The sequence below is a fragment of the Mustela nivalis genome (assembly GCF_964662115.1).
Source record: "Mustela nivalis genome assembly, chromosome: 8".
In the NCBI taxonomy this organism is placed as follows: Eukaryota; Metazoa; Chordata; class Mammalia; order Carnivora; family Mustelidae; genus Mustela; species Mustela nivalis.
Genome location: NC_139027.1, coordinates 8,509,836 through 8,523,616, shown reverse-complemented (window position 1 = coordinate 8,523,616; position 13,781 = coordinate 8,509,836).

Here is a 13,781-nt window from a genome sequence, read left to right as displayed (position 1 = left end):
GAGGAAACTGGATCCTAATTCACACCCAGTGACCATCCCTTGCATAAATAGAGAGTGAACAAGAACTTAGCATGTTAATGTTATATTCAACACTGCTTTCTGCTAGTACGCTATATTTAATACTAAAACATTGAAAGATATGGCCCAATCAGAGTATAGACACATTAGAGTTTAACACAAGACGAATTATAGTCCTCTGATAAGGATCTTTATAGAAATGTTCTCAGGGAATGGGGTTTTTGGATTGACTTCTGAAGGGCTTTGAGAAAGTTTTGGTACGCTGTCTCAACCTGGGATGGATTTATATGTGTTTGCCTGTGCCACTAGACTGTCATTTCCTGGGTGGTGAGGAATCAGATGTGATGTAACGTTTTTTGTTTCCAAAGCGCCTCCCAAAAGCAGCCCTGTGAGTCAGTGTGTTACACTAGAAAGAGCTGTCATTTGAATCACACCTCTACCACCTAGAAAGCAGTATTGAATATAACATAACTAGCCACCATCAAAATGGGTTCTGAATGCAAATACAGAGATGATATCCTGTGCTGTCTTCTACATTTTGGCTAATTTCTCCAGGATTTCTGTCTTAGGTGCTGTCACCTTCCCAGGGTGAAGGACATCAATGATCATTTGTTCCCACTGAAGTAGCTGATTGGTTATGAAGTCCCTGGTCTGGATAGTTACTGTGTCATTCACAGGGAAGGAAAGAGCTACATGGCATTTACTTTGTGATCTATTTTTCCCATTGCCTGGGAGCTCCTCAAACTGGCAGTGACCAGTTCTGATGAAACTCAGAAACAGCCTCACCACTTGCTTAGGAAGGGCCAGCCATCGGGCACATATGCTAATGGTTAAATTTATGATTTACATTCCCATTGACCTATCGAAAATGATGATAGGGTATCCACATCTTCCAATTTTTTTCGCCTCCTAGAAATCTAATTGTAAGGCTTTTTGTGTGTGTCAGGAGGAGAAGGGAGTTGGAAGGACAATAGCGTCTTTGCTAGATCTGGAAATAAATTCACAGACATGCTGTAGATGAATGATTTTTGTTTTAAATAATGGAAGTTCTCCACTTTTAAATTGAATAATATATAGTTACTGACAAAGAACGGTTAGAAATGTTAATTAAATCCAAATCTAGATATTCAATCAGATACCTATTATGTAAGCTTAATTATTTAACTTTTTTTAGTTATCTCATGCTGACTCATGTTCTCCATTAGCTGTCTTTCAAGTCACAAGCTCTTCGGCTTGTCAAACTTTTCAATGCCTGGAGACTTTTCTATTTCATCTGCCTTCTCTTGTCAGATTCTTTGCGGTTTTCTCTGTCTCCCAATTAAGCACTAACACTGATTCAAAGATAATTCATTCAAATGCATGGGAACTCAGCAGTCTAGGAAGGAATTTTAATGACAAGGAGACACAACCTTCATTTTCTTCCTCTCATCTCTGAACATTTGGATTCATCAGGCTTGCTGTGAAACCCAGTGTGCCTTGACTTAATGACTGGAGATTTGGTGCTTGACCTCAGGAGCTAGAAGGGAAGAGAGAAATGAAGACGTCACAGTAGTTAAAAGTTCAGAAAAATGCAGATCTTGAAGGGATTTCAGAGATTCAGTTGTGCAGTTTCATCTTTTATAAATAGGGGGCTGAGACCTTTAGCTGGGGAGATGGCCAGGCTCACACAGGAGTTCTAATTCTGCCTGGGGACCTTTCTTCAACCATCTGTTGCTTTGGGGGCTGTGCATTGGGATAAGGTCACCATTCAATGCAAAAAGACGGATTCAGGTGCAGGGGGGCTGTAATCTTGGACCTCTTGCTCTGAGATCTTTTCTGAATGTCCCTTCCATCTTTCGTCGTGTCTAGGATCCCTCTCTGGAGTAGTGTTCTGTCGTCTAGACAGGGCACAGATTTGAAATCCAAGCTCAGAAGAAAATCATTCAGTTTAAACCGAAATAGATAGCAACCATGTTGAGAGATTGCTTTCTCTCCAGCCCTCCTGGAATGGACATCTTAAAACTTTTCGTAAAGATATTGTACTCTTAAGCAGCCAACTGGCAAGACTTGCTTTTAAAAGAAGACGTTTTCAATTAAATAGTTCGAAACAGAGTTGGCCTTAAAGAGCAAATAATGAATGCCACTCATCCAGTTGTTACTGGCTATTGACTGAGGTTCCATGAGTGCAAATTATTTAGAGAAATCCAAGTGGTCATGGATATGACTTTTGCTGTGAATTGGGAGCTCTACCCAGGGCATTTTTAAGACCAGACAAAGCTGCTTAAATAAAACCAAACAGGGACCGCCTGGGTGGCTCAGTTGGTTAAGCAGCTGCCTTCGGCTCAGGTCATGATCCCAGCGTCCTGGGATAGAGTCCCACATCTGGCTCCTTGCTCAGCAGGGAGCCAGCTTCTCCCTCTGCCTCTGCCTGCCATTCTGTCTGCCTGTGCTCGCTCTCTCCCCCTCTCTCTCTATGATAAATAAATAAAATCTTAAAAAAAAAATAAAACCAAACAAAAAACTTCTTAAACTTACTACTAAATTTTCCAGTATGTCACACTGTTTTATGAAGACAGATCCTGGTTTAACACTTTTTAAGACTATTACATGAAAAAGACCTACTACCTTTTATTGAGCATCGATTACATGCTGAGCCCTCTGAGAGTGTTTCATACTTGGAAAATCTTCAGGTAAATATGTTCTTTCCCACTGTATAGATAAAGAATTTCAGGTGCAGTGAAATTCAGTGTTTCAGAATAAAGAGTTATGTGCCTTGCCGAGCTGGGGCTCAACCTCAGAGCCCATCTTTCTCCAGAATTGTCTGTTAGTGGTCTTTTCATTGATCAGACTTAGAGTCTCCTGCAAGAAAAATCCTGTGCAGCTCTGAAATTTTAGCTTAGAAGCTTCTTTCTCAAGAGAGCCTCAAAGGCATATTTGGGCCACTTACTCATTCACGTATCATTCACTTGTTTGCTAACCGCAGAGCGTGTGCATGTTTCCACCACTGTTTTAGGTTCCAGAGATGGATCAGAAATGATTTCTGTCCTCAAGGAGCTTAATGCCTTAAGCTAGATTAGATCAAGTTTCATTCATATTTTAAAATATGTTCATTTGTTTTTTAGTCCGTTTATTCACTTGTTGCCTCTGAGTATCCAGTTGTTCTGGAATAATTATTGAGAAGTCCCTCTCTCCTTTATTGATGTGCTTTTGCATCCATGTAAAAAATCACTGGAGTTTCTTTGTGTGGATCTGTTACCTGGTCCTCTGTCCCATTCCAATAATCTATGCCTCTATTCCCTCACCAGAACTGCACGGCTTTGATCACTATAGCTCCTTGGTAACCCTAATCATAGGGAAGAGGGATTCTTCCTACTTTTTTTGTCTCATTCAACGTTGCTTTACCCATTCTAGGGCTTATGTCTTTCCATGTAAATTTTTTTAAAGACTTTATTTATTTATTTGTCACAGAGAGAGAGAGATCACAAGTAGGCAGAGAGGCAGGCAGACGAGCAGAGGGAAGCAGGCTTCCTGCTGAGCAGAGAGCCCCATGCAGGGCTTGATCCCAGGACCCTGAGATCATGATCTGAGCCAAAGGCAGAGACTTAACCCACTGAGCCACCCAGGAACACCATTTCCATGTAAATTTTAGAGTAATTTTGTTTAAGTCCAAAAATCTTGCTGGAATTTTGATAAAGATTGTGTTAAATTTATAGAAGAACTTTTGAAAAATTGACATTTTTACAGAGACCTCTAACCCATTAACATTGAGTCTTCCAATCCATTTACTTAGGTCTTTGGTTTCTTTTGCCAGCAAATTATAATTTCCAGCATACAAATTCTTTACTAATTTTAAGTGCATATTTAAATATTTTATTTCCTTTGGACATATTGTAAATAATATTATGTTTGTAATTTGGTTCACACATTTTCATTGTTAGTATATATAAATATGACTTTCTTTCTCCTGATTTTGTATCTTGTGACGTTGCTGGAATCATTTACTAATTCTATTTTTTTTTTTCTTACTGATTCCTTGGGATTTTCTATGGTAAGTCATGTCATCTGCAAATACAGGGAGTTCCCTTTTCTTCTTTTCCAACTTGTGTGCGTTGTACTTCTTTTTCTTGCTTTATTATAGAGACTGAACTTTCCATTACCCTCTTAAGGTGGACGTGCCCTTAAGCACCTAACACCAAATGTTGGTGAGGATGTGGAGAAACTGGATAGGCACACATTGTTAGTGGGAATGCAAAATGGTATAGCTGCTCTGAAAAACAGTTGGACAGTTCCTTAAAAAACTAACCACGCAACCATCATAGGACCCAGCCATTGTTCAGTAGGCATTTCTTTCAGGAAATGAAAATTTATGTTTCCATAAAATCAGTATATTAACATTCACTGTAGCCTTATTTATAATAGGTAAAAACTGAAAATAACTGAGATGTCCTGCCATACGTAGATGATTACACTAACTGCTGTACATGTGCCATCATAACCACCATGATGCTATGCATCAGCAATAAAAAGAACTCTTGACACATGTCAGGTCACAACTTGGATGAATCTATGGGAAATTGTGTGAAATTAAAAAAAAAGCCATTTCCAAAAGGTAGTTTACTGTATATTTCCATTTCTGAAGTAATATTTAGAATAGATCAGTGGGCAAAGGGTTAAAAGGAGGGTGGGTGGGATGTGGGTGTGGCTGTAAAGGGGCATCATGAAGGATCTTTGTGGTGATGGAGATGTTTTGTATCTTGACTGTATCAATGTCAATATCCTGATTGTGATATTGTATCATTGTTTTGCAATGTCACTGCAAAATTGTAAACCACTGGGGGATAGTAGTAGGTAAAGGTACGTGATATCTCTGAATCATTTCTTGTAACTGCATGTGAATCAAAATTATCTCAAATTTGGGGGACCTGGATGGCTCTGTTGGTGAAGAGTCTTACTTGATTTCAACTCACATTATGATCTTGGGGTTGTGGGATCACAACCCCTAGCTCTGCATTCAGCAGGAAGGAGTCATGTTTCTTATAGGTGTTTGAAAATAGGAAAAGGAGAGAGTGGGTCTATTGCATGTTGAGTAGATTGTCTGGGGTTTCTTTCAATGTTAGGGGCAGGGAATTCAAGAGGAATCAATTAAGAGGCAGATATTGGGAGAATTAAAAAGAGAGGTGGGTAGTTAATAGTTCGGTGGGATCCAGAGTTAAGAAGTCAGGTTAATCTCAGACAGAAAAAATACTGTTTCTTCCTTGAGAGATGGAGGATGCATGAACAATGAAAGATAACCCAGGGAAAGGCTAAAGTTGCATGAAGTAGGCACTAGATGACATGGGAACGGTAGAATAATGTTTGACTCCACTTGCTCTTTTAATGGCAGAATCTAGCTTTCTTACCAGTTACGCTGAATAATCCAGTCTGAGATGTCCCATTCAGAGGAAGGGTAAAAGTCATAAGAGAAGTGGCTCCCAATGAACTAGGACCATTCATTTTTCCTTCTTCTTTTTGTTTTTTTAAATAAAATACTTTACAGTTTGTGACTCTAAGAAAATCAACATCATTTCTCACGTTTGCATACCATTTGCTTAGCTAAATAATTCTCCAGGGGGTGAATTTCTTCATGATGAGTTTAATGAGAGACATCATTAATTCAGAAAAGCTTCTCTCCTTACCTGTCTGATCTCCCCCACTTCATAAACTCCTTCAATACAGAAGCCAGAACTCAAGTTTTACTGGTTCTTTTAAGAGTTGAAGACAACATAGACCAAAAAAGAAGAAGGGTTACAAAATAAACCACTGAAATTACAACCTGGGTTTCCTGGCTACTACTGGAATTCTCTTTTATGATTCCTTGAATCAGTAAAATGGTTTGGAAATGATTCTAATTTAATGCAGTCATGCCAAGATCCCGGTTGTTGACTCCCCTCAATGAGTAAATCCAGGGACGTCTGGGGTCTGGACAGTAAAGAAAGAAGATTTAATGTGGCTGGATTTGGTAAAGGTTTCAAGGTCCAAGTAAGAGACATGGGGCTGCACTGTGAAACTGGAAAAGCCAGTTGAGGAATGGATTTTAGGAAAATGAGTGCAGGAGTGAGGAGGTAGAGGCTGGGAGGTAAAAGAGCAAGAGAAGAGCTTGGAGACTTTGAGGGGCTCATGTGTATTGAGATCCTCATTTTGATTTTTTTTTTTTTTTTAATTCACATGATAGACCATACAGATAGAAGTCTACATATTATGTGCCTGCAATTTACCAAATTTGTTAATGGTGGCAGGGAATAAAGGCCATAATTCTAGAGAGCATTAACACTTGATTCTCTGGTTCTGACATCCTGTTATTTGGTACAGTTGGGCAGATTTGAATCAGTCTTGGACACTCCTGGTAAATGGGACTGGATTGACCTCTGCCACAGATTCACTGGGTGACCTTTGGTATTTCCTTTCTCCTCTCTTGGCAAAGGAAATGAAGGTATTAAACTAGTCCTTTGGGACCTATTAATTTTTGGAATGCTCTCATTGTTTCTGGACCGGAGAGTCAGGCTAAGCGTAGCCAGTGAATTCCATGAACCTCATTTCCTCTTTCTCTAACTCCCAAATATTTCAGCCCCCTTCAGGATGATCTGAAGCCCTCACAAAAGGGACTTTGCTCCTCTCCCACTTGGATATTCCCCAGGAATATGTAGACAGCCAGCAGCATTTATGTCCTCACTGCTACAAGGATATATTTTGTTTTCCGCAAGTGCTTAAAATCCTCAATGCCAGCCTCCTGAGCTAGGACGGCCTCTTACAACTGGGAGGCAGTTGTGCCCCTGAGTCAGGGGGAAGGGGTGGTTTGTGCCTGCTTTTACTTCTGCCTCATTTGCCAAGGATGCCCTTGCCTTGACATCATGCTATATAGGGAATGACCTCTAAGGTCTCCTGGTGAAGGGAACAATTACATAACCAGACAAGTTCTACTAAAGGGAATGGACGCATAAGGACACGGACCAAGAACCTAAGATGGAAAGGAAGCAGTGAACACAACAGAGAGATAACACACATCACATTGTGGACCCAGCATCCCTGACATAAATACATTTAAGGAAAATTTCCAGCTTATCCAAACATGTTCTTCTGTGGTACTCCACCACCTTACTCCAAGAATACAAATGCAGTGATTTTGAGTTTATGCCACGTATCTTTAATTTATATTGTAAGTTTTTTACAACTTTAAAGTGTCCTTTGGGGAAGATAAAATTCTCATCACTTAACATAACCAAAGACAACCTTTAATAAAAAGATTCAGATGTACATATCTCTCACAATTGCCCTCTCCAGGGATCTAGAAATAAATTCTGTCCTGGTACTATTGACAGGGTGATTCTGGCCAAGATATCATCTCTCTCTCTGGACTTCAACTTCCAAATTAATGAATTAATTTAATCTCTCATTTGTCCATTTATTCATTAAGTGTTTATGGTGTGTCAACCATGTTCTAGGTGCTAGGGAAAATAAAATAAAACTATTGCCTTCAAAGTCAAATAGTGATCTTCAATTGGGAGTTGAGAGGCATTGACTTGCAAACTTGAGAGCCACTTCTCCAAGTGAAATAAAAAAGTGGCTGACATTGTAATGGCGTTTTAGGTCCACAGGTCATCAGTAGGCACTGAGTACTGTGGGGAAAAAAAAAGAGAGGCTTTGTCTCCAGGAGGGTCTGGATTCAGTCCTGGCTCTGACCTCTATTAGCAGTGTAACCTTGGACAAGGCTCATGGGCTCTGACCTGTTTCCCTTCTGTCAATTGTCAGTGATGCCTGCCTACCTCACAGGGTGGACATCAATGATTATGAGTATGAAAGCTCCTCATAAACTTCAAAGCGATGTCAAATATCAGGGGTTGTTCGTGAAGAAAGAACATGCTTATAACAGAGGGCAAATTGATATCTAGGAAATGAATCTCCCCAGTTGTTAAGGTTCAGTGTGGGCTTAGATTTTCTACCTAGTTCAATGTTTTGTTGAATGCTATTTTTAAAATTTTGATTGGATTTTGTATTAGTTAATGACTTTTGGCAAGGTAGCCATAGAAATAAACTTCAATTTGGTACGAATATCAGGTTATGTCTATTTCTATGAATTTCTAGATATATTTTGGAAATGTCCCTACAGGTATACTTAGAAGTCTTGTTGGAAGAAACTCTAGAAGTAATGTATTCCAGCCCCAGCTTCTTCTGGTGAAGATAATATAGTACAAAGGAAGTTATGGTTCTCTCTAAATCATATACAAATTTGACCCATATCTGTTATGTACAGCTGGTAATTCTCAGGTCTTTTGATTGTTTAATTACTCTACTTTTCCTTATTGCAAAACTTTTAATTTTCTTTGTTACCTTGAAGAGATGGGTTATCTAAATGCTTTGCTCTTCCAAATAGCCATTTAACTATGTTTATAATCAATTCATTCTAATAATATGGAACACCAAGTAGGGATTCCATCTGTTGATAAAGGATTTATTGGAGCTATTGGCTTATGTTGGATGGGAGTTGGTAAGATATTCATTATGATTCTTCTAACATTTCAAAGAAATAAGAATTCATTCTAAACTCAACAGACTTTATGAGCAACTTAAGGATGGCCATTTAATAGGAAAAATAAACAAATAAGAATTTGTGTGTCTTCATGTGAAGGAGGTCTACGTTTTCATCTTGGCTTCACTATTTATACTTGTCTGAACTTGGGGGAGTTACTTAACTTTTCGAGGTTTCTTTCTCAAAAATGTCCATAGAACAAAGGTGGTATATTATTTTTTTAGAAGATTTTTGAGAGAGAGAGAGAGAGCAGAGTGAGAACACGAGTGTAGGGTAGGAGAGGCAAAAGGAGAGAAAAAAGCAGAAAAGCACTGAGCGGGGAGCCCAATGTGCAGCTTAATCCCAGGATCCTAGGATCATGACCTGAGGGAAAGTCAGACACTTAACCAACGGAGCCACCCGGGTGTCCCAAGGAGAGTGCACTAATTTCCTTATTCTGCTGTAATGAATCATCACCGATATGGTGACCAAAAACAGGAAATACTTACTCTATCAAAGTTTGGGAAGGTAGAAGCCTGAAATTCAGTGAGGAATGTTTTCTACCTAGATAACTTGGCTAATGTTGACCCTGAAAGCAGCTTCCACTTATTAAGCAACTGCTGTGAAGATAGAATTTTGCACTCATTGCCTGATTTAAACTTCACAACTGTAAAACTAGAGAGACTCAGAAAACCCCAGTCCCTTGTGTGACCACAGTCTGTGAGTAGCAGAGCCTGGAGTTACTCCCTGGCTGACCTGCCTAATATCTGTGGTGTACCAGGCTGTCTTTCTCACTTGGGGAAGTAACTCATGGAACCGACCCAATGCTCAGATAACTTAGGTTCCTTGAAATGTATTCCTCCCTGAATATCATCTATCATCAGGGGTACAAATAAGGGTTTACTGCCTGCCCTCTTAGTCTGATTTCCAGACCCCCTTCATCCTAGATGGGGAAAAGTCCTCTGAAAGCATTCTGAACTTTTTCTGAAATGACTATGCATCCTCTAGCTTCTGAGTCACTTGTGTGTGCAAAATGATTAGACCATTAATCAAATTCTTAATAAAAAAAAGTTTTCTGAGAGAGTGCACATCATGAATTATGGAACACTTGCTTTCACTTGCCTCCTCTTATTTAAAAACATGGAGCACCATGATTAAACATCTCTTCCATGAGCAACTGGGTTTTTCAGAAGAGGAGTCCATTGGGATTTATTGAAGTGTTTAGAGGGAGTTCTAATAAAACAGTAGATTGTGGAATGTGCAGCTCAGGGAACTGAGTATGTGGAAAATACATTCAGAAGTCCGTGGGTTCCGAGGATTGGGATAATTTTCACATATGATGATTTCTTTCTGTATCAGTATGCTTATCTTCATTCTGTCTGAGGGACCTAACAAAGGTAAGGGAGGTACTCGTGAAGATAGGAAGGAATGCTGCTTTAGACTAAAAGTCCAGTCTTCCTGGAATCCTGTTGGCCTGGACTAGAGAGAACCACCCCAGAACAAGGCAGCAACAGTTGACTAAGCTCTGCATTGGTCAGTGAAATGTGGGATGATTTCAACTGTATACGGAGCTGAGCCCTGCACTTCTGTAAGGACATTGATGGGTGGAGCATATTTAGAGAAAAGAGACCAGGATTGGACAGTGACTGGACCAGGTGCTAGAAGATATTCTTGAAGAGTATGTTGGTGGTTGACAGTATACAAGTTCAAGAATCTGAGATAGCCAATCTGCTAAATCTCAAGGGAGACAATGAGGACAAAAATAAGTGAAAGATGCAAGAAGACCACACAGGGTAAACATCAACTTCTACCATGAGGGCCCCACACAGTTGGACCCAATAAATACTTGCTCACTTCACAAATGAATGACTATAAATGAAAGAGGCTTTGGTGTGAAAAGATTAAGCTTTGAGTCAAATAGATTCAGCTTTGATCTGCCATTATTTAGCTGGGGGTACTTGTTTGAGTGCCTTTAAGCTCTTAGACTTGATTCCTCTTCTTTAAAATGAAGATAATGGTGTTTACCTCCTGACTAACACTATTGTGAGAATTAAGATTAGACAAGATCAAGCATGGGAAGGCACTTTTTGAGTCCTGGTTAGGTTTGATAAGGGGGAGGGGGTGGCTAGGGAGGACCTCCATGATCACCACAGGAGCTGATGTGGCCGGCGTAAGAGCTGCTCAGTCAGGTACACTTCATGGTGGGGGAACGGCTGAAAACTGGGTCTACCAATGGCACCACTAAGTAATTCATGTGTGTGATGATGACTCTGTGCTATTCAGAAAATGTAATTATATATATATATATATATATATATATATATATATATATATTTTTTTTTTTTTTTTTTTTTTTTTTTTAAAGCAAAGAGACATGTGAAATGCAGTAAGGGACTGTTTTATAAGAGCTGAGTTTTTTTTAATTTTTAATTTTTAGAATGTCTTTCACTTATTTAATTTTTTATGCTTTAGCCCTAAACAAGATAAAAGTCAGTTTTTTAAACACATTTTCTTCGGTATAATGGCTCTTCTCCAAATGAGGATTGAAACCTTAATTGATTAATTGACTGGTTGTTGTCCACTATGATTTTGTGAGGCCAAACACTGCTCCAGTGGAATAAAAAGTTTCTGTTTCATGAATGTGAAATTAGAAGGATGTAATGTCAGTTCTCAACTAACATCAATTTACAAAACCACGTAGATTTTTTTTTTTCCCTCATCAATGCATGGTCAAGGTTAAAAAGGAATCCAGGTCAAGGTAAGATGGTCAAGATTAAGGTAGCAGCCAGGATTCCTGACGACTCTACTTCCCCAGACTCAACTCCTCTTTCTGCTTAAACCCTATATCTCGGAGATTTTGGCAGCTTCCTCCTTCCCCTCTTTTGGCTCTGGAGAGCTGACCTGACTTAGTTCCTTCTTTTCTGTTGTGTTTACTGAATTGCCAGCCCACGTCTATTATAGCACAAATAAAATAATCGTATTTCTCTTTTACTGAGCGCCCAAGATGGAGCAGACACTGTATCAAAGGTTCTGCATCTCCTGACTCAAGAAATCCTTTCAACAACCTTGAGAGAACATATTATTTTCATTTTACAGATCTAAAGCTTCATGGGCTCAGGAAGCTTGCTAATAATCACTTAGCTAATGAAAGGCAGAGCCTGAATTTGAATGAAGGTTTGTGTGCATCTGAAGTCCTTTTCCTCAACTTTTGCATTACACTGCGTCTCCCTCCACTAGGCTGTGAACATTTTTCAGGGCAGATATTGAATCTAATTTGCTTGCGTGTTCCCCACAGGGCCTGGGTTACATTAGGCACTCAGGAAATTTCTTCAGTATCATGAAAGGTGCTTCTGAAATAGTTCCTACAAAGAGGCTGACTGCACAATACACACATACAGAAACAGAAACATACAGAAACAGAAACACACAGAGACATGCACACAGAGACAGACACATAGGAACAGAAACACACACAGACACACAAAGACACACATACACAAATACACACCTGCATTCAAATACATCCCATGAAGGAGACTTTCTCTTTATAGCCCCACAAAGGAGTATAGAAAGTTCCCAATGTCTGTCTAGAGGGTCCCAGATAACTCAGGGTTGTGCTTTCTCACCTGCATGACACCTGTGACGGGGACAGGCCAGCAGCACTAATGAAGCTGCTCTGTTAGTCCACTGCACCCAAGGAAGCAGGTGCATTTCAGGGCGGTTGGTATCTGGGAGATCTTCCTGGAGAGTTGGTGACTGAGGTTCCCCGTGAGAAAGAAGCCGGTGTGTTTATGGGAAAGACTGTCTATAACATGACTACCTTCAGCACCAGAAAGCAAAAGCAGGGTGCACTGGAAGGTTGTGGGGGCTAGGCAGCGGCAGGAAGAAGGTACTCAGTTCAGAGCTCAGCTTAGATCAGGGCTGGACCCCAGGTGAGGTTGGAATTTTTTTTTTTTTTTTTTTTTTTTGCTGTGTAATTTGCTAGGGTCTTTCTCAACAAACTCCTTCTACCACTTGATGAGGTTTTGGCTCAGACTCTGCCGCCATTTCTTGTACCTTCATGGCAGCAAGCAAATGAAAAACAAAATTATGGCTGGCTGATGTACCAGTTTCTTAGAGCTGCTGTAACCAATGAAAATGGGTGCTTCAAAACACCAGAAGTGTACTCTTTTCCAGGCCAGAGATATAACATTATGGGGCAGGCAGAACCTCATGCAATCAGGAGGCTCTAGGGTAGACAGTTGGTTCCTCATCTCTTCCAGGTTCTGGTGGCCCCTGACATGCTTTGACTGGTGGCCACATTACTCCAATGTCTACCTTCACAGTCAGATTGCTTCTTCCTCATCTTCTGTCTTCCAGGATATGTGTTCTAGCATTTAGAGCCTACCTACATAACCCAGGATATACTGCAATGATTCTTTCTCCAAATAAAGCACCATTCACAGCTCAGGGGGTTCAAAACATGGACATATCATTTGGGGGGCCACCATTAAGCCCCCTTCAGTGGTATGACTTTCTCAGAATTATCTGGGAGCATGTTCAAAAGACACATCTTTGGACTCAGGTTTAGAAGACATGGAGTTTAGGAATCCGAATTTGGTACATGAAGTCCAGGAACCCAAATTTATTACAGCAATCCAGGAATCTGAATTTAGTACATCCAGGGGAACGATTCTGATAGCTCAGCCAGATTTGGAAGACCCTGCCTTGAACTCAAACCAGCACAGAATTAGTTGAAGAAGTCTCCAGAACGATTCTAAAATGCAAGTCAATAGCATGTCCCTTCTCAGATTCAAGCTTCCATTGCCCCATGACCCTATCAACCTCCCCCTCTTCACACTTCACATGCAGAGGGGCCTCTAGCCATGCAGGGCTCTTGGCTGTCTCTGAAGGTGCAAAGCCTGCTCTTATCTCAAATCTTTATATTTTCTCTCCCCTCCACTTGGAAGGTATCCTTCCCACCTTTAGTTTTATTTAGTCTTCTGAATAGCTCAGCATGTATTTCAGGTAACGTCTCCCTGGTCCTGGGTGGGGTTGGTGGCCCTCCTGTTCATTCTCCCAGCTCTGAGTTCACATCCCCATCACAGAAGTTAGCATGCTGCCCTATAATTGCATGGTTGTTCACCCCACTCTCTCTGTCTCTGTCTCTCAGTAGACTGTGAATTCATTGAGGGCCACAGCTGGTCTCCCTCACCTTCTAATTCTTGGCAAAGTGTATCTGGGGTTCAGTATGTATTTCCCA